Consider the following 21,715-nt stretch of genomic DNA (forward strand, 5'->3'; position numbering starts at 1 on the left):
GCTAAGAATACAATCATCATTGAGATCATGCATATGGTTCAAGTCCATCACCAGTTATTGTTAAGCAACGAAGAACAACATCAATGCAATAACTGTCCCTTGAAGATATGGAAACATTCACTTGCAAAATAGTAGATCGTAAACTTATAACAATTACATCGCAAGGTAGAACCAATCACTAATTAGACACATTAAACAATTGATATATTGCTAAAACATTTGGACGTTTGGAAAAGATTGTCAACTAACTCACTTTGTAGCGGCCAAAGGGATGCATCCAGTGTTTCCTTGGCAGTTGAAATGGCCCTTTACTTTTCCTCTAGTGACACATGATACATAAATTACAGATCTGTCTATAGGAAGTAAGAACTGAATTGAACTACTTAGCAACAAACAATTAAATATTTGTGCGTTCTCCATTTCAAGATTGAGTTTTCAATGAAATATTTGTTATTTTTATATTACACAACCACATTCATCAAAAGGCCAGTAAACATATTAAATTCCATTTAGATTAAAAAACATAGAATTAACCAAATATTAATCATCCTGGAAAATCATTTCTTCCATTTTTCCTCTCTTTCTCTGATTTTTCTCCCAGACCCAACCAACTTGCTGTATCTTTACCTCTACATAAATCCCCTTTAAAAGAAAATGCCAATGTTTTAGATTTAAATGTTATACCAAACATGGTTTAAGGTTTTATTAGATGTTACATTCCTTCTGTACATGCTACTCAACGGATGATTCCAATTAAAAAAAAAATTAACTAAATATACTTCATAAAAGTGAAACATGCTTGACAACAAAGAGTTCTTAAAAAAATTAAGCATATTGAATCCAGCAAAAACCAGATACAGGAGGGATGATTATGAAAAATGAAATGAACTTGTAAGAGTCGACATCTCTATTGTATTCGCACAAAATGAACTCCTTGTCACATTCCACATTGCACAAAACCTGAAAGTTCAAAAAGCAAATTGTGAGACAACAAACATTCATTCCTCTTGTACCAAAAATTGTGGAAAATGGAAGAAAGTTGGGGAAAAAGAAAAAGGGAGACTTGGGGGCTGATTGACTTGAGAGAGGAGCTTGGAGGAGCTATGAGGCATAAGGCTCAAAAGTGCAGATAGAGCTGTTTCTGCGTGTTTCGGTGGAATCCTCCACATTTGTAGAGTTATGCGGTCTTGTGAGTTGTGAATGTGGCGTTAGGAACGAAGCTATTGTGAGTGAGAGTTGTCAGAAGCGTCACCACAGAGAAATGGAAACAGAGATGAGATAGAGAATGAAAGTGGTGAGAGTGAGGATTTGAAATAGCGAGATAGCTCAAGGATTTGAAGTTGCACAGATGAGGTTTGGAGTCGCGAGGTTGCTTGAAGGTTTTGGAAATAAGGGTTTAGACGAGATGAGAGTGGCTGAGAGTGAGAGCCAGAAGAGAGTGAAACAAACTCAATTTGAGAAAAAACACAATGTCGGTTTATATAACATCGACTTACAACATTGGGTTACATCGGGTTTTGAAAAACCGGTGTAAAATAACATAAGTTTAACATTATTTTTCAAAAACTGATATTAACGAACTCATGTTATTTACAAATATATCATCACGCTATTTTAACATCGATTTTAATAAAAAAAAATCCAATATTAAAAATATATTTTCTAGTAATGCGAACATATAGAGAGCTTTTAAATTGAGACTATACAACCACCTCTACAAGGTATGGAGAGCCTAGCATTGTTGTGTGATATCTTGCAAACTAAAGGTCTTCTCCCATTTATCATCTTTTTGGTATTGTGGTGGACTCGTAATGAATTCATTTGCATGGGCAATTGTAGAAGCATACAAGAAAGATTTTAAAGGAAGCAATAAGAGAAATATGTAAAATACATCAGTTAAGTGCATTCAATTCCTTACATATGGATGGAAGTTGCTTTGGGCAACCTGGTACAGCTGGGTTTCAGGCTATATATTCTTCGAGATCGTACAAGAAAATGGTTGAAGGGCTTCTATGGAGATATTGGGGAAGTCGATTGATAATCTCAAAGTGGAGATTTCAATGTTGTGTGTTGGATTGCAACTTGCTTGGAGTACCCAATTTAGGGATATTTTATGCATCTCGGTCAGACTCTCTACATGCGGTAAAGTTGGTACAGCAGTCGGTGGTACACTTTCAACAATATTCTTCCATCATAGCTAGCTGGGATAAAATGAGCTTTTAGCCACACCTTGGAAGGTTGAATTGCATCACTCATTACGGGAAGGAAATTTTTGTGTTGACGTCCTTACGAGGCAAATTTACGAAGGAGGGTTGGTTTTAGAAACAATTTACACAATGGGGTCTCATTTATAACAAATTACAGAGGGGGTTCATTTTTTACGTGGGTGCTGCCATTGACACTGGCGGGAAGCTTGAACCGCCAGTGCCAATGGCGGGATAGGGGCTGACTAGGAGAGAGGGGGAGGGGTGCCGCCATTGCTGCTGGCGGGATGGGAGGGGATAGGAGAGAGAGAGGGTGTCCCGCCCTTGGAGCTGGCGGGACAGGAGAGAGAGGGTATTGCGGCAGGTGGTACCGCCAGTGGCTGTTGCGGGACAGGGTTCTGAGGGATGCCACCACTGGGTTCTGCGGGATAGGCTACTGTGGGTTCACGTTCAAGCTTTGCGCCCATGGTTCACGTGTTAGCTAGCTTTGTTTCAGTTCTGAAAAGCGCTTGCACCTAGGGTTCACGTTGAAGGCTTTCATGGTCTGCACCTTGCAATATGTTTAGCTTTCAGGTTCTGAAAAGGCTATACTATATAGCATCTTAACGTTAAAAAAATTTGAACGTTGGGGTTGGGGTTTAAGTTTTCAGCTATAAAAAAAAAATGTTCAACTCATTCTTTACGCTTACACAACTTACTTTGCTTTCTCTTTCTTTCTTCTTCTTGAGATTGAGAGATTATTGTGTTTGTGTTCTTCTGTGCATTCATCCTTCAAGTGTGCTTCAAGTGCCCTTAAATTCCTGGTATGTATTTTCAAAGTAAATATGCTAATATATATTGTAAGTTTAAGTTAGTTAGTATTAGTATTAACAAATATTCTAAGTTAGTTAGTATGTAAATAGTAGGTTAGTTATTATTAACAAAAGTTCTAAGTTTAAATTAGTTCGTATGAGTAGCTATTGTGTTATTATTTTTTACTTATTAATAAATATTCCAATGTTAGGTTAGTTAGTATGAAAATATTATTTGGTTAGGTTAGTTAGTATGAAAATATTATTTGGTTAGTTAGAATTAAAATTTTATTTAGTTATTGTTATTGTATATATTGTTAGATGTTATTTGGTTATTGTATATAATATTTTAGTATTAGTAGTAATTACAGCATAGCATAGAATATTATTATTAATTTTTTTATCAAAGAATGAGAATTTTATTATGAATTCTAGAAATATCTGTAAAATAAAATATATTCTAACTCAAGAAATATAAAGTTTTCTAAAATAATTATTCTTTCTTATCAACTTGTTTCAATTATTTTTCTAAATTTATTTTATTTGTATACTACATATGTTGTATAGAATCTAAATTAATTGTATTCTTAATTATTCGTAGAATTAAAATATATGATGCAGGGGTTGACAAACTAATTATTCTTATGAGTTTTCAATAAGAAATTATTTTATAACTTAACCTCTCGTAAAAAAATTGTATGAGTAAGTATAATTGAAAAGAATATTATATATTTGTTTAGTTAGTATAAAAATATTAGGTGTATATATATTTAGTTGTTGTGTATATTCTTAAATTTTATACATGTGATATTAGCTTTGTAGTATTAGGTATATATTTAGACGGATGATAGTTTAGTCTAATAAATATATATACATGGATGATACTTTAGGATGAGATACGTAATATTAGATTTTTTAGTATTAGGCACGAGTTAATATTAGCTTTAGGTATATATTTATAAATTTTAGACACACCTAAATTTTTAGTTTTTGTAATATTAAATATTTGACACTTAAATAAATAATTGTAATATTAGACACTTGACACACGTAAATTTATCTTTTTAATATTATAATTTTGTATTTTAAATAAATGAGTTGATAATTTAATATTATTTGAGTTAATTATTTTTTAGTTAGAATGATATATATATTATTTGTTAGTTTTAATTTGTACGTTAATATTATTTATTTTAGAAAATTTAAGTGATTAAATATATGATACATTGTACATTATTATTATTATTTTTGTATATATATTATTGAAATGATTTTTTGCATTTCAATATTTGTTTGTATTATAAATAATTTGTTAGTCTATATTTTATTCAATTATTTATTTGTTAATTGTAGAAAAAAAATTACTAATAAATTAAAGTTTTCTTCACATGTATTTTAATTTATGTATAGAATATATTTAAAATTGCCCAGTTTGATTTTTTACAAATTTATTGTTATATATTTAAAGTTTACTAATAAATTAAAGTTTTCTTCACATAATTTAATATTATTTTATTTTGCAGCAGCAATGGCATGTTCATCATCATCTTCATCACATATTAACATTAAATCTGACCCCATCGATACTGATGTATTATGGATGCAACCTAAGCATGTTCCAAAACATGTTTGGAATGGGGAAGAAGAAAGGAAATTACATATCAGACGAGCTGTCCCCACGTATCAAGGGGAAGAACAAATTCCTGAGCAAATTTTTCCTTTTCTTCTACAATCTGGTTTCGCCTGGATTATCAAGATGGGGTACTTAAAAATAAATGTCTCATTAATTAGTGCTCTGATAGAAAGATGGAGGCCGGAAACACATACCTTTCACATGAGATGCGGAGAATGTACTATTACTCTCCAAGACATCTCTTTATTGTTAGGTATAAGTGTGGATGGTTTACCATTAATCGGTCCAACAAATCTTGATTGAGCTGATTTATGTGAGGAATTATTGGGAGTCAGACCACAAGAAGATGAAATTAGAGGTAGTGTGGTTAAATTAAGTTGGCTGGCTCACCATTTTGATCAAATTAATAATGACGACGACGAAGAACAAGTACGAAGGTTTGCCCGTGCATGGATACTGAAATTTATTGGAGGTGTCTTGTTCGTTGACAAAACCAGTAACAGAGTTTCTGTAAGGTACCTTCAATTTTTACGTGACTTTGAAGAATGTGGCAGATATGCATGGGGAGCTGCCGTACTTAGTTTTCTATACAGAGAGATGTGCAGTGCCACCGATTATAAAACTAAATCAATCGGAGGTATGTGCATCTTACTACAATTGTGGGCATGGGAACGATGTCCCACCTTGGCTCCAAAGAGGACTCCTTCCCAAATAGAAAATACACCACTAGGGCACAAGTCAGTCATTTTTAACAGCGTCTTTCATTTTAATAGAATAAATGGTTTTAGGGTATATTAAATTTTATTCTTTGTAGGTGGCTGCGACGTGGAAACCAACATATCGACAATGATGATGTGAAAGTTTTTCGTCGCAAGTTCGATATTATGAAACGTCATGAGGTAAGAACCATGATATTGTATTTGTAAAATAAAAAATTATATGTCTTATTTTACTACAATGTTCACTACTATGTTCCCATCAACCGTTATGTCATTGTTGCCTCCCGTTTGTTTAGTCGGAAGTCTCGCGTGGTACGCGGTGGTGCTACTAATTTGTTTCCAAGTTATTGAGTGGCACCAACCGGACAGAGTCTTGAGACAATTTGGGATGCAGCAACCAGTTCCAGAGTCTCCTTAACAACCCCTAAACATTCATGGCATAACATTAAAGGGGAAACATGACGAAAATTGGGGGCAATTGTTCGCCCCAATGATTCAGCAGTGGAATAATCGCCATGCATTTAGGGTCGACGCTTATCCCCGACAAGAAGGCCTATTGAGTTTTAACTTGGACTACATGGTCTGGTATAGGCGAAAGACAAAGATGTTTGTTGACCCAGAAAATGCAAAGACGGCTACATTGGTATTTTTTTAATTTTTTTCAAATTTTAACTTGAACTTTTATTTAATGATGGCCATTAATTTTCTTACCCTTATAAATGCAGGGTGAAGTTGCGGAGGCATTACAATACATGGTGTCTCCTCAAGGGAGGAAAACATGCACATTTGATGATCTCGTGCCTTATGTGGAAAAAATTACAATTTTATCCGAAGAGCAAGAGAGAGTCACTGAGCCAGTGTCACATGGTCCCGCATCAGAGCGTCAATTTCCCGCACAATAGTTTCACATGCTTCAGTCAAGTATTGAAACTCAGGGGATAGACAGAAGAAGGGACACTGTTGAAGCGGAAGAATATTCCCAACAAATGGCGGAGCGTGGCCATGGGATGTATTACATGCCACAAACATTTGCTGAGTATCCGACACAGATGTATCTGTATCCTTTTCAGGGTCATGACACTGATACTTCTGCAACCCAGCAATCGTTCGGTGGTTTTGCGGAAACACAAGCTCATTTTTCATGGCCCACAATGACCCCTTCACAGCAATATCATGGGCCAATTCCAACACCTAATGCCTCGTTAGGAACACAATGGAATGTACCGGGACAAATACCTAATACGGGTGACTTATTCGGTGTTGATTTGCGTCACGCATTTTCTGCGGAGGCTGACGAAGAAGAAGCGGGGAGGCATCGGGGTAGAAGAAATCTTGATCGCCAAGCACGAAGATGGGATCGACCATGTGGCACATCCTCATGGCATGACGGACACCAAAATGAATGATTTGCATGTCTCCGTTGATTAAGGCTTTGTTGTATATTTGTAATTTGACATTCATGGCGTAATGTATGATATTCAGTTTATTAAGGCTTACTTATGGATAGAATTTATGTCGCGTATCAAACTATAATAATCAATGAACCCTAAACCAAATAACAAAGGTAGCCAAAAGGAAAAAACTAATGTTTCTAAGTAACGATGAACTTCAATGTGAACTAAACCCTAACCCATAAAACATAAAAAGTATCCCATAACCCTTAAATATGAAACACTAACCCTAACCTATAAAATATAAGCACTTAGCCCTAAACTGTTCTGAACTAAACCCTAATCCTAAAATAAAAACCTAACCCTAACCCCTAACAATTAGCCCTAACCCAAAAATGTTCAGCACTAAACCCTAACCCAAAAATAAAAATAACCTAAACCTCACCCATAAAAATTAGTCCTAAACACTGAAATTTTCATAACTAAACCCTAACCCTAAAATAAAATAACTAAGCCTAACCCTATAAAATAAAAACTAAACCCTAACCCTAAAATAAAAAACCTAACCCTAACCCCCTAAACATTAGTCATAACCCTAAAATGTTCATAACTAAACCCTAACCCTAAAATAAAAAACCTAACCCTAACCCCATAAACATTAGTCATAACCCTAAAATGTTCATAACTAAACCCTAACACTAAAATAAAAAACCTAACCCTAACCCCCTAAACATTAGTCATAACCCTAAAATGTTTAGAACTAAACCCTAACCCTAAAATAAAAAACCTAACCCTAACCTCATAAACATTAGTCATAACCCTAAAATGTTCAGAACTAAACCCTAACCCTAAAATAAAAAACCTAACCCTAACCCCCTAAACATTAGTCATAACCCTAAAATGTTCAGAACTAAACCCTAACCCTAAAATAAAAAACCTAACCCTAACCCCTAAAAATTAGTCCTAGCTCTAAAATTTTCATAACTAAACCCTAACCCTAAAATAAAAAAACTAAGCCTAACCCTAAAAAATAAGAACTAAACCCTTACCCTTAAAAAAAGTAATTTTATTTCAACTTCTAAATGTAATTTTATTTCATTAGAAGTACACATTCAAAAAAAAGTTATTTTATTTCAACTTCTAAATGTAATTGTATTTCCCTCAAAAATAAGAACTAAACCCTTACCCTTAAAAAAAAGTAATTTTATTTCAACTTCTAAATGTAATTTTATTTCATTAGAAGTACACATTAAAAAAAAGTTATTTTATTTCAACTTCTAAATGTAATTGTATTTCCCTCAAAAATAAGAACTAAACCCTTACCCTTAAAAAAAAGTAATTTTATTTCAACTTCTAAATGTAATTTTATTTCATTAGAAGTACACATTCAAAAAAAAAGTTATTTTATTTCAACTTCTAAATGTAATTTTATTTCCCTAAAAATAAGAACTAAACCCTAACCCTTAAAAAAACTTAGCCCTAACCCCTAAAAAATTAACCCTAACCCTAAAATAAAAAACCTAACCCTAACCCCTAAGAATTAGCCCTACCCCTTCAATGTTCAGAACTAAACCCTAACCCTACAATAAAAAACCTAACCCTAACCCCTAAAAATTAGTCCTAGCTCTAACATTTTCATAACTAAACCCTAACCCTAAAATAAAAAAACTAAGCCTAACCCTAAAAAATAAGAACTAAACCCTTACCCTTAAAAAAAGTAATTTTATTTCAACTTCTAAATGTAATTTTATTTCATTAGAAGTACACATTCAGAAAAAAGTTATTTTATTTCAACTTCTAAATGTAATTGTATTTCCCTAAAAAATAAGAACTAAACCCTAACCCTTAAAAAAACTTAGCCCTAACCCCTAAATAAAAAAAATTAACCCTAACCCCTAAGAATTAGCCCTAACCCTAACCCTAAAATAAAAAAAATACTTAGCCCTACCACGTAAAAAATAAGAAGTAATCCTAACCCTTCAAAATAAAAAAATTAACCCTAGACCTAAAATAAAAAAACTTAGCCCTAACCCATAACAAATAAGAAGTAACCCCTAGCCCCTAAAAAATAAGAACTAACCCTAACCCTTCAAATAAAAAAACTTAGCCCTAATCCCATAGTTCTAAACACTAAAACCTAAGGCTAAGACCGTAAACACTAAACCAAAATACTTAGACACTAAACCATAATGACTAAGTCCATAGTTTGTCATTGTAGATAGTTAAAAAAACTAAGGTAGACAAAATACTTACACACTAACGTTTCTAACTAACGATCAACACCAATGTCACTGAACCTCGATTGATCCAGTCCATTTATTTGAACTTCTAAATGTAATTTTATTTCATTAGAAGCACACATTCAACAAAAACTAACTGACGATTTCATTGAAGACCAACAAGTAAATACATTGAACAAAACCTAAAGCAATACAAGTCAGTCATGTAACATACATAAATCAATTAAATGAATTACTCCCACGGTCAGATTGCATTGGACATCGACGCCTATTGTGCCCTTCAACTCCACATCTACTACATTTTTGTCGGTGGTCAGATGGTTCGACCCAATCCATCTCATTCCTTATCCTTGTTGATTTTGGTCGACCTTTCGCACGAATTGTAGTTGGGTCAGGGATTAGTGTCCATGCCTCATCAGAAGGAGGAATTGCCGCTTCATTCCCAAGAGGCCACCACTGTGCGGAGTATGCTTTTAAGATGTGTTCATTGGTGTAAACAACATCTATATATTGGTAGTAGTTCATGCTCACGTAACCACAAGCTGCAATAATGTGTGAACATGGATAGTGAAGCGCAGAATACCTTCCGCATTGACAATAATGGCCATTCAAGTTAACTGCCCATTTTTGTCCGCCACGTTGCGTTATAGGATTGAATGTCTCCTCTACTTCAAACCTTGTCGAGTGGATATCGTACACGCGAACGATGTGCGAACAAGCTTGTTCTTGATTTTTCCTAAGTTCTGTAACAAGCTTAGAACAATAAACTTGGTCTTCTCTTAATTGTCTTTGGGCTTGGTGACCACGATCAACAAAGTACTTTCGGCACCTACTATATGTTGACTTCACCAACGCTGTTATTGGAATGCTGCGACAATCTTTCAACACCTTATTCACACATTCTGATAGGTTGGTTGTCATGTGACCATATCGTCGTCCAGATGTATCGTAAGCCATGCTCCATTTTTCCTTTGATATGCGATCAATCCATCTTGCTATGGCTGGACTCAGTTGACGAAATTTTTCTAAGTTTTGATCAAACACATGCTTGCAAGGAGTGTACGCTGCATCAAATTTGTTATCATCAAAAGTTGTACGTAGACATCAAACTCAAATTAAATTAATGTATAAAATAAACCTTACCCAATTTCTTGAACATCTCTTTTTGTTTCGCGTTGTTGAATTTGCGATTGAAATTGCTGGCTATGTGTCGCACGCAGTACACATGATAACCGTGGGGAGGTTGCCAACCAAGATGTTCGTTAGCGACAGCAGACTTTATACTCGCGTGATGATCAGATATTAGAAAAATTCCATTCTTATCTGTGACGTGTTCACGCAAGTGGGCCAAAAACCATGACCATGTTGTTAGCGTCTCGCCTTCGACCACGGCGAATGCTAGAGGAAGAACACCACCATTTTCATCTTGCGATGTGGCCATTAACAGGGTCCCACGGTATTTGCCGTATAAATGTGTGCCGTCAACTTGTATGATTGGCTTACAGTACTTAAAAGCCTCTTTGCATTGACCAAATGTCCAAAATACTCGATGAAACTGACGATGTTCGCGACTTACCCTATTACCAACAATAAAATGGTCATGTAGTATTTGAAAGTAAGAGCCAGGAGAATGATTTTGCATGTGTGTTAGCCATGACGAGAGTTTCGCATACGACTCTTCCCAATCGCCATATTCAATTGCAATCGCCTTTTGTTTGGCCATCCATGCTTTTCTGTATGAAACCTTATAGGAAAATTCACTATTTATCCTTTCTTGAATCAAAGAAATTTTTATTGATGGATCTTCTCTGATCATGCCTGTAATTCAAATAATAAAATCAAATTACAAATTAAAATAACAAATAACACAAAAGTAGGATAATATGAACATAAAAAACATACCTACTACGAAAGTCGCAATTAAATTTGAATCAAGCTTCTCATGGTCTTGTGTCATAGTCATATTTAGACATGTGTGCGGTCCACCCCATTGTGTCACTTTCCATGCATCAGTTTTTTTGGATAAAATTGCCCTCATATAAAAAGGGCAAGGAGACTCTTCGGTGTTGTTGGGGCAAAAAACGATATATTTGTGTGATTTCGTTTCAACAACCTTAAAAGTTTGATGCACCTTCATCACATATTGTTTCCGTGCATTTTTTACCGCATCTTTACTGTCAAAATCCATGCCAACATATAATTCTTGTCCAACATTAAAAGTCGTTGGCATGTCCAGACCACAAATGTCTTCCTCGTTCGGATGACTCCAATTGATATTATTATAATGCATAGCATCATTCCAAAATGGATTTTGAATTTGTGGTACACCTAATAATTAAAAAAAAAATCATGTCAACAAACTACTCCTATTTAGTTACCATTAAATACAATTCTCATAAAAAGATAGATGTATAAACCCTAATTTTGTATTTCACAAACATTTACCTTCGCTTGGGTGAACAATTGAAACTGGTTCAACGATGTCAGTGACTTCATCGTCTGTATCAGATATTCCATCATCACTATCATCTTCATCGAAAGACTCTTCAACGTATGAGTTAGATGCAAGGTAATCATCATCATCATCATCTTCATCATCATGTAAATTGCTTATATTTCTTGGCAGTTCCGACTCATGATGAGATACATTACGTCCACATGACGTAACAAAATTTGCAGCATGAAACATCGAACCACCTGCAACATCCTTTTCTACGTACAATTCCAGAACTGACATTTGTTGTTGTTGTTGAAAACTTTCGATCATAGTTTCAACATCTTCGTCATCACAAATTTGCAACGCAACATATTTTGCTGAAACTAAAAATCTACAACTTATAGTAGAAAAAAATTTCATTATTTTCTAACTTTACCTTATCTCCAATTTTTTTTTCAAAGCATTGAAACTAATTCCGCGTTTAATCTGAATGACCTTTTTACTGCCTTCAAATATTACACCATCATTATCTTCATATACTCTTCCATTGAAATACAACACTGTAATAATTGAATTCATGATATACCTTCATCATCAAAATTAAAAATAATTAATCATAACAATAGTAGTTTTAAAATAAATAATTACTCATACTAATTTTATAATAAAAATTCTAATTAAAAAAATTAATTCACTTAAACTTTAGCTTCAAATATTAGTCTAACAAATAAAATCATTACTTCAATTAAATATAAAATATTTATTTGCTTCCTCTATTAAACTTAAACTACACATTCATACTTTATTCTAAAAAAAAGTACTCTAATTAAATAATTTATGGAAAATTCCTCAACTTCAAAAAATTTCCAGACAAACACAAAATGTAAGGGTTATAAATGAAAGGATTACACTTAAAAAAATTTCAGACGGCACATGGCCAACACGCCTAGGCGCCCCAATATTTGTATATATACATATGAGAAAATTAGTAGCAAAGTATATTGTCTATATATAGGAGTGGAGGAGACAGACAAATAAGGGCGTAATTTTTTTTCCTCCATCTCCACTTAATAGTCTCAATGGTTAATTAATTAAATTACATGCACGTATATGTAAGGCAAAAAATACTCGGTGAACAACTAATTTGAAACTTAGTGAGACAAGGAGATAAAAGAAATATATACAATTCAAGTATAATAACTAATATGATATATGTGATAAAAACAAAGAGATACAAAATTAGTGACTGTTAAAAAATTAATTCAACTATATTTTTTAATTTTCTGCACTAGTGATTGCTTGGAGAGATAAAATATTCACCTATTATTTTTCGAAAACTTGACAAGTATTAGAACTGATCTAGTATAAAATAATCTAAAAATCCAAGTAAACTTCTTTTAAGATTATTAAAAATCAATAAATTACTAATAAATATAGTAACGGAAAATTGTTATTCCCATGTTAGTAAATTTAAATGACGGGACTTTTAAAATTGGTAATATTTTTGTTATTGTTTTTATAATTAAAATTACAATTTCTTTTTGTTAACTTATACTAAATTTTATTACAAGTAAAATAAAACTTCGTACTCAGAACACACCACAAAATACTTAAGAAATAACATGTAATTATTTTTTGTCTTAAATTAAATTATATGTCAAATAATACTTTAGACGTAAAAACCACTAACAAAAAGGCTTACAAATAATTACTGCTAATATTTTTTAAATTTAAAATGTAATTTACAAAATTAATACACTTAAATTTGAGCTTCAAATTTCATTCTAATCATAATATTTGTTACTTCAAAATAAAAAATTTGTACATCATAAATAAACAAAATGAAAGAAAACTTTAATTAAATAAATATAAAACATCCTTACTATAGAATCAAACTTCAAAACTCTTTCTTCCTCTTTCAGAATACTCTCTTCAGTCTCAAATTTATGTAAGTGCAAAGAATGATTGAAGTTTGCTCTATTTAAAGAAATTTTTTAGCAAAAAAGCTACGTAGCAAATTTATACACCATTATTAAAGTAACTCTGTATGGTCACCTCCTAGATGCCTAGCTCTTTAAGCTGCCATGCATGCATGTGATTTCTGATTTCCCTATGCAAACAGTGCCCTATTCTCCTCCCTAGCCCTGCATAAAAAAAAATTTCAGGTGCATGTGAACCCTAGCTGCATCATCAGGCTTGAGTCTCATCATTCAGCATCACTCTCCAAGCTTCAGTCCCATCTATCCACGTAGAGTGGTTTAAAATTATTATTATTATATAGAAAACTGTATGTTTGATTTATGGAAAAAAAAGTGTAAGAAGAGAAAAATAAGGAAGGAAAAGGAATAGAAAATATATAAATGATTTTTTTTTTCAAATTGTATGATAAGAAAGAAATAAAAGATAAGAAAATTAGTATTGTTCTCTTCTTGTATAGTTGTATAGAAAGAAGAATAAAAATTGTGTTTAAAATTATAAAACAATTTAAAACAAAAAGATAAAAAAATTGAGAAAAAAATTGTTTAATTTGTGCATGAAAGAGTTTTTTCTATTTTCCATCTTCTATGTTTGAACATAATAATTTAATTTTTTAGTTTGATTCCCACAAAAATATTTTCAGTCTTCTAAATAAAAAGCTAAACCATGAAAAAAATAATGAGCCTCACCTTTTTCGTTTGCCTTTTCCTACTTCCACATTTTGGGAAAAGAAAGACCAGAACTAATAAGCAAACGTAATAACGTAACGTATCAGGAGAGAGGAGAGAGGAGAGAGACATATGCCCCTATCCCACCAGCTCCAAAGGCGGGACTGCCCACGTAGGCATGTCCCGCCAGGAGAAATGGTGGTACACGTTTTACCCCTTACCTGTCCCGCTGCTGCGACTGGCGGTATCCACTATCCCGCCATTGGCACTGGCGGTTCAAGCTTCCCACCAGTGTCGATGGCGGTACCCACGTAAGAAACGGACCCCCTCTGTAATTTGTTATAAATGAGACCCCATTGCATAAATAGTTTCTACAAGAAACCCTCTAAAGTAAATTTTCCTCCTTACGAAGGAAATTACCCTTGAACACTTTCACAAATTTTCTAGAGTCGAATAGGGAAACCTTTCCTTAAGTCAGTTGGGCCCTAAAATTATTGGTTTGATGAAAAGGGCCAAGTCTTTAATGATTTCCTTGAACCCCAAAAAACTTGCATATATTTGACAAAATTTTCCTCAATCTGGCGATCACGATGGGGGGTCAGAAACTTCAGTCTATCACATTCAAGTTCCAAATCAGTGTTCAAGAGTTTCCCTAGAGGTAAGTGAAAATTATTTTTCACACCTTGTTTTTGTGAGAAATTTTCTTAGTTTTTCTTAGCATTTTAGATTAGAATTGCTTATCTTGTTCAACCATGGGATTTTTCATGGACTTTTGTATATAGATTTTCGTAGTTGATCTAAATGAAGTGGATCTCTCGCATATGTGATTAGTTTGCTATTCAACTTTCGGTTTATGCGATCCTTTCTACTTATTCTCTTATTTTCCATGCTTATGAGTGATGAACCTAGCTTTTACAGATTTAAATTGTATGGAAAAAAGTTCTAATCTCAAATCTGAAGCCGAATGTGTATGAATCTAATGGTAGGAATGGAGTAGGTATATGCATTGTTGAGATTTCTCATTGTGTTCCAATTTCTACAATTAAATCACTTATAGAATTAGGAATTTATTCTAGAAATTGAGGATTTCTTACCTAAAGAATTATGATTAGATTGCTTTAGTTAAATCTCAGTTGCATTGAAATTGGAAGTATCAGCAGGATTCAAGGTTGCATATGAAGAAATTCATGGAATTCAGATCTAGCAACACTTTCTCCACCTTGTTTTCATTTTCAAACTCTAAAAAACCAAAAATATTCTACCATTTGCCATAGTGAATTGATGCCTCGCTATAGTGAATGCATATTGGTATTGATTAGCTATTTTCATCACAACAAATTGACAACTCATTCTAGTGAAATTACTTTTCTATATTGGTATCTTTTTCCATTTTTTAATATCTCTTTGTAAGCATTTCACTACAACGAATTGGCGATGCACTGTAGCAAAATTGCTCTTGCAGATTTTTTTTACATAGATAACAAAATATTTCTAATTTCTTAGGTATTACATAGTCTTTATGGATACACTAACTTTTTCATACTTTTCGTTTCTTGCTACAACTTAGACTAGGTACATTTTCCATATGTTGAAATTTCATAAATAAATAAAATTAAAGTAAACACTAAATGCACAAAATCCCACAACAAGAAACTGATGTCGTTGCTGGGGACTTATGTCTCAATACTTAGGTAATTGGACATTTTTGTTATCTTTTTAGCTAGTTTTGATTTCAAATTAATAGTATATTCTATTCATTTTGTTTACTTGTGAATACTTACTCAAAAATTCATTCATTTTTTTTATTCTGTGGTTAATTGACAAGTTCCTTAAGTTGTGTAGCTTGTTACATGTGTAGGCCTTATGCAGTGAGGAGCAACACACCTAAGGAACAACTTGTTGATTCATAAATCTAGAAAGCTTTGAAGATTATGAATTCGCTCACGGTTCATTTTTCTATTTTTACATTTGTACAATCATAAGGGTGATTGCAAGGTTGCACTCATTGTAGCGAATTGACAACTTGCCACGACGAGCTCATCTTTTCATTCTTGGAGCCTTTCTATTTCTATAATTTGCCATGACAGAGAGGAATCTCACCACAACGAATCTAGAATATATTCCGGGGGTCATTCTGTTTCTCAATTCGCCATGGCAAAGAAGGATCTCACCACAACAAATATCTTTTAGTGACAATTGTAATTTGTGATATCACCCGATGTGTTTGATATTTGGAGCTTTCTTTCTTTCTTTCTTTCTTTCTTTTTTTACTCTAGTAGCTGTCAGTTAGCAGTGGTTGATATTGGGCTCACTAGTTTGGTTGCAGTGAGGTAACTAATGTGAGGGTTAAGACGAAGAACATGGCTAGTGGTGTGTTTGGTCTGGTGTACAACATCGACTAATGCAAATAAACATAATAGAGAGACCTATTTTAGCAAATAACATAATAGAAGGCGACATATTTTAATAAATATTTAATTTCTTTTCACTGTAACTTGCGGCAAATTTCCCTGTTTGGGGTTCTTTTACAAAGAATTTCCCAAAATAAGGTTGTTTTGGAAGTATCTCCCAGGGGGTGCTGTTTTTGCACGTACCCAGCATGGGACGCGCCAGTAGAACTGGCAACTTCTTGCATGGCGGACAAGTGTCGAAGGTTGGAGGGACGCGCAAACCTGACTGGCGATTTCAGCATGGGATGCGCCAGAATAGATGGCGATTCTTGCATGGCGGACACGTGTCTTGCAAAATGCTAGTGGTGTTGGCGCTTTGACCCTGTGATGTCCCGTCAAGCAGCAGCAGCAGCAGAAGGCAGCAGAATGCAGCAAAAGTAGGTGCAGGGAAACGCTAGTCCCATTGGCGCTTCGTGCCTGCTGAAGTCGCTGGTGCCATTGCCGTTTTCCCTTGTTCTTCGTTTATAAACTGCGTTTTGGCCTTCAATTGTTTGCCTGCATTCCTTGCTCCTTGCTTTCGAGTTTGCTTGTTATCCGAGAGAGTGAAATATTGTGTGGAGAGAGAACTGCTTGGTTGGTGCTGTTCTTGGGTGTTCTTCCATTTTCCTAAAAAATTTGTAAGTTATATATTGAATCTTTTGTATGTTTTTATTTATATAGATGTTTATATTCTGATAATAAAATGGTTTTAGGTAGTGTAAGATAATAATTTTGTATAATTTAGGTAGTGTAAGATAATAATTTTGCATAGTTTAGGTAGTGTAAGATAATAATAATTTTGTATAGTTTAGGTAGTGTAAGATAATAATTTTGTATAGTTTAGTTTCAATTCTTAATGTTATAGGGTAGATTAGATTTAGTTTAAATTTTTTATATGGTAAATTAGGAATAATTTTTTATATGGTAAATTAGGAATAATTTTATATGATAGATTAAGTTTAGTTAAAAAATTTTATATAGGTTTAGGTATCATAATTTAATAATTTTAGATTAGGAATAATTTTAGGTACCATAACTTATTAAGTTTAGATTAGCTTTAGTTTAAATTTTGTATATGGTAGTGGTAGATTACATTTAGTTTAAATATTTGATATCATAGATTAGAAATAATTTTATGTATTGTAAATTATTAATTTAAAAATAGGTCTGAATTAAATTTTTTATATTACGTTAATTTTAATTTTAATTATTATTAGTTTCATATGTTATGTTTAAATTAGAATAGTTTTACGTATTTTAAATTATTGATTTTGTATGTTAAATTATTTTACTCGTAATTATTTGAAGTCATTAATTTATATATTTAAATTTATATTTGTTTGTAATTTAATTTATTTATAGAATATATATGAATTAGGTTATTTGTATAATATATTTTGTTATTGAAATTTAAAAAATATAATTTCTTATTTATTTTAATTAATTTTTTGTAAATATACTTAATTTGTGTATGTATAATTAATGTATAAATTTTATCGTCAATTAATTGTATTATATTTTATTTTGTAGGATCAATGACATCTTCGTCGTTATGCTTATCAAGTATACAAACTAGGTCTGGTCCAATTGATGGTGACGTGTTGTGGATGCAACCCAAGCATGTTTCAGAACATGTTTGGAATGGGGAACCAGACAGAAAACTACACATCAAACGAGCAGTCCCGACGTATCAAGGTGAAGAATAAATACCAGAGGAAATTATTCCTCTGCTTCGGCAATGTGAGTTTTATTGGATCATGAAGATGGGATACCTAAAGATAAATGCGGCCTTAATTAGTGCGTTCATTGAAAGATGGAGGCCCGAAACCCACACGTTTCACCTGAGATGCGGAGAGGCTACCATTACTCTCTAAGATGTGTCAGTTTTATTAGGTCTGCGTACTGATGGGGCATCATTAATTGGTTCAACAAATCTTGTTTGGGCCGATTTGTGTGAAGAATTATTAGGATTCAGACCACAGGAAGGCGAAATTGAAGGCAGTGTCGTCAAATTAAGTTGGTTGGCTCACCATTTTTCTCACATAAATATTGATGAGGGTAACATTGAGCAATTACAAAGGTTTACCTGTGCGTGGATCCTTCGATTCATAGGAGGTGTCCTCTTTGTTAACAAAAGTAGTAGCAGAGTTTCCTTAAGGTACCTACAATTTTACGTGACTTTGAACAGTGCAGTACGTATGCGAGGGGACCTGCCGTGCTTGCGTATTTATATAGAGAGATGTGAAGCTCCACCGATTACAAAGTTAAATCAATCGGAGGTATGTGCATCTTAATCCAAATGTGGGCATGGGAACGATGCACGACTTTGGCTCCAAAGAGGACGCCTCCCGTCATAGAAAATAAACCACTTGGACACAAGTTTGCCGTACAAATGTATGCCGTCAACTTGCATGATTGGCTTACAGTACTTGAAAGCTTCTTTACATTGCCCAAAAGTCCAAAAAACTCTATGAAACTGACAGTGTTCGCGACTAATCGTATTCCCAACGATAAAATCGTCATGTAGTACTTGAAAATATGATCCAAGAGAATGATTTTGCATGTGTGTTAGTCACGACGAAAGTTTCGCATATGACTCATCCCAATCGTCATATTCAATTGCAATGGTTTTCTGTTTCGCCAACCAAGCTTTTTTGTATGACACCTTGTACACAAATTCACTGTTAATCCTCTCTTGAATCAAAGAAATTTTTATTGATGGATCTTCTCTGATCATGTCTGTCAATAACATAACAAAATTTAAATGACAATTAACAAAAAATGAACATAATATGAACATAAAATACATACATACTACACAAGTGACAATTAAATCTGAATCAAGTTTCTCGTGATCTTGTGTCATGGTCATATTCAGACATGTGTGTGGTCCACCCCACTGTGGGACTTTCCACGTATCTGTTTTTTTACATAAAATTACTCTCATATAGAAAGGGCAAGGACACTCTGCATTTTTATTCAAGCAACAAACCACATACTTGTTCGTTTTGCTTTCAACAACTTTGAAACTTTGATGCACCTTCATAACATATTGTTTGACTGCATTTTTGACCGCATCTTTACTATCAAATTCCATGCCAACATATAATTCTTGGCCAACATTAAAGGTCGACGACATCTCCAAACCGCAAATGTCCTCCTTATCAGGATAACTCCAGTTGATATTGTTATAATGTAAGGCATCATTCCAAAATGGATTTTCAATTCGTTGTGCACCTAACAGTTCAAATTAAAATAAAAAATCAAATAATACTTATTTAGCATTAAATACAATTGTCATCAAATAATAAATGTATTGTCTAATTTTTTTATACAACAAATTATACCTTCTGTTGGGTGAACAATTCTTACTGTTTGAGGAATGCTGGTGACTTCATCGTCTGTATCAGATATACCATCAACATTGTCATCTTCGTCTAAAGACTCTTCAACGTATGAGTTAGACACAAGATAATAATAATAATCATCATCATCATCGTCTTCGTCAATATGTAAATTGCTCATATTTGTTGTCGGTTGTGTCTCATCATTAGATAAATAATTTCCACATGATGTAAGCGAATTGGCAGAATGAAACATTGAACCCCCAGCCATATCCTTTTCTATGTACAATTCCAGAACTGACATTTGGTCTAGTTGTTTAAAACTTTCCAGCATCGTTTCAACGTCTTCGTCATCACAAATTTGCAAGGCAATATATTTTCCTGACACTAAAAACCTACAGCTAATAGCAGAAATAATTTCATTATTTTGTAACTTTACCTTATCTTCAATTTTTTTCTTCAAAGCATTGAAACTAATTCCATGTTTAATCTGAATCACTTTTTTACTGCCTTCAAATATTACACCATCATTATCTTCATATACCCTTTCATTGAGATACAACACTGTTATAACCCAATTCATCGTGTACCTACAAAAACAATATTTTAACACGTCAAATAAATTACAAAATGGGTATCACAAAAAGTCATTATGAAAACTTCAAAATAAAACTTTATTTTTAAAAAAATTAACTTCAAATCAATTTCACATTAAGACACTTTAAAAAAATTAACAATTTCAATGTAGTAATTTTAAACTAATCAAGATGTAATTAAAATTATTAACTTTAAATAAATTTCACATCAACACACTTAAATAACACAAACGATTTTATAAAACTTTAAATCAAAACTAATAAAATGTAATCACAAAAGATCTCTTTATTGGAACTTCACATTCAATTTCTCTTTTAAAAAAATTTAATTAACTTCAAATTAATTTTATGGGACAAACTTAAAAAAAATGAACAATTTCAAGATAGTCATTTTTAATAGAAAATTTAATAATTCATTAACGAAGTTAGTAGTATAAATAATTAATCTTAACCATTAATAATTTTAAAATGGAAAAAGGTAATTACAAAATTACTACAAATATAATAAAATATTTGTAGTACGAGAAAAAACAAAGCATCAAATAACACTTTCGAGTTCAACGTTTCTAAATTTTTAACACACCAACAAACCAACCTAATCTAATTAAAAAAATAGTACAATTTCATATTTAAAAAAAAATTCGTACTCAAAATACTTACTTCAAATAAATATCATCTATAATTTTTTTTATTCAAAGTTCAAACGTTCATCAACACCAACCTAATTTAATTAAAAAAATAATACAAATTTCATATTCAAAATATTTTCTTCAAATAAACATCCTTACACAATTTTTCTATTTATTTTTGACATTTAAACACACACTAACAAGCCTTTTAAACATAAAAGCTAATGTAATTTTTTTAAAAAAAAATGCTTCATACCACAGAAATTTCCAAAACCACCAAAATGCCAAAGCTACGAAAACGAAAGCAAAATGTTCAAAGGGAAAGCGTTGAAGAAATGTAGAAGACTCTGAGTAATGACTGGGTATTTAAACACCTTCAAATGCCACCACCATTAACGTTTTCATGTAAGTCGCAGGAACCAATGACGCCTCCCTCTTCCAAAATCGCAACCTCCACTGGCGCCTCCCTGCAACTCTGCAGGCCAGTCTGCAACGCTGCAACCTAGGGCTACGCGTTTGACTGAGCCATCACCAAGTCGCCACTAGTGCTGACGCTTCCAAAGCCACCTCAGCAAAAGGGGATGTGCTGCTGGGAATGGCGCTTCCATGGCCACGTGGCTCGTTCCTGTCGAAGGCGCCATCAACACTGGTGCCATG

General features: G+C 33.1%; 1 long non-coding RNA gene across 1 annotated transcript; it reads right to left on the reverse strand.

The window, feature by feature from the left end:
• Positions 1-755: 755 nt before the first annotated feature.
• Positions 756-1,434, reverse strand: LOC114390483. The gene is made up of 2 exons (XR_003661922.1): positions 1,064-1,434; positions 756-960 (listed from the first exon to the last, which is right to left on the reverse strand). It is a non-coding gene; the product is annotated as an uncharacterized LOC114390483 (long non-coding RNA).
• Positions 1,435-21,715: the final 20,281 nt, after the last annotated feature.

The sequence above is a fragment of the Glycine soja genome, chromosome 16 (assembly GCF_004193775.1).
Source record: "Glycine soja cultivar W05 chromosome 16, ASM419377v2, whole genome shotgun sequence".
In the NCBI taxonomy this organism is placed as follows: domain Eukaryota; kingdom Viridiplantae; phylum Streptophyta; class Magnoliopsida; order Fabales; family Fabaceae; genus Glycine; species Glycine soja.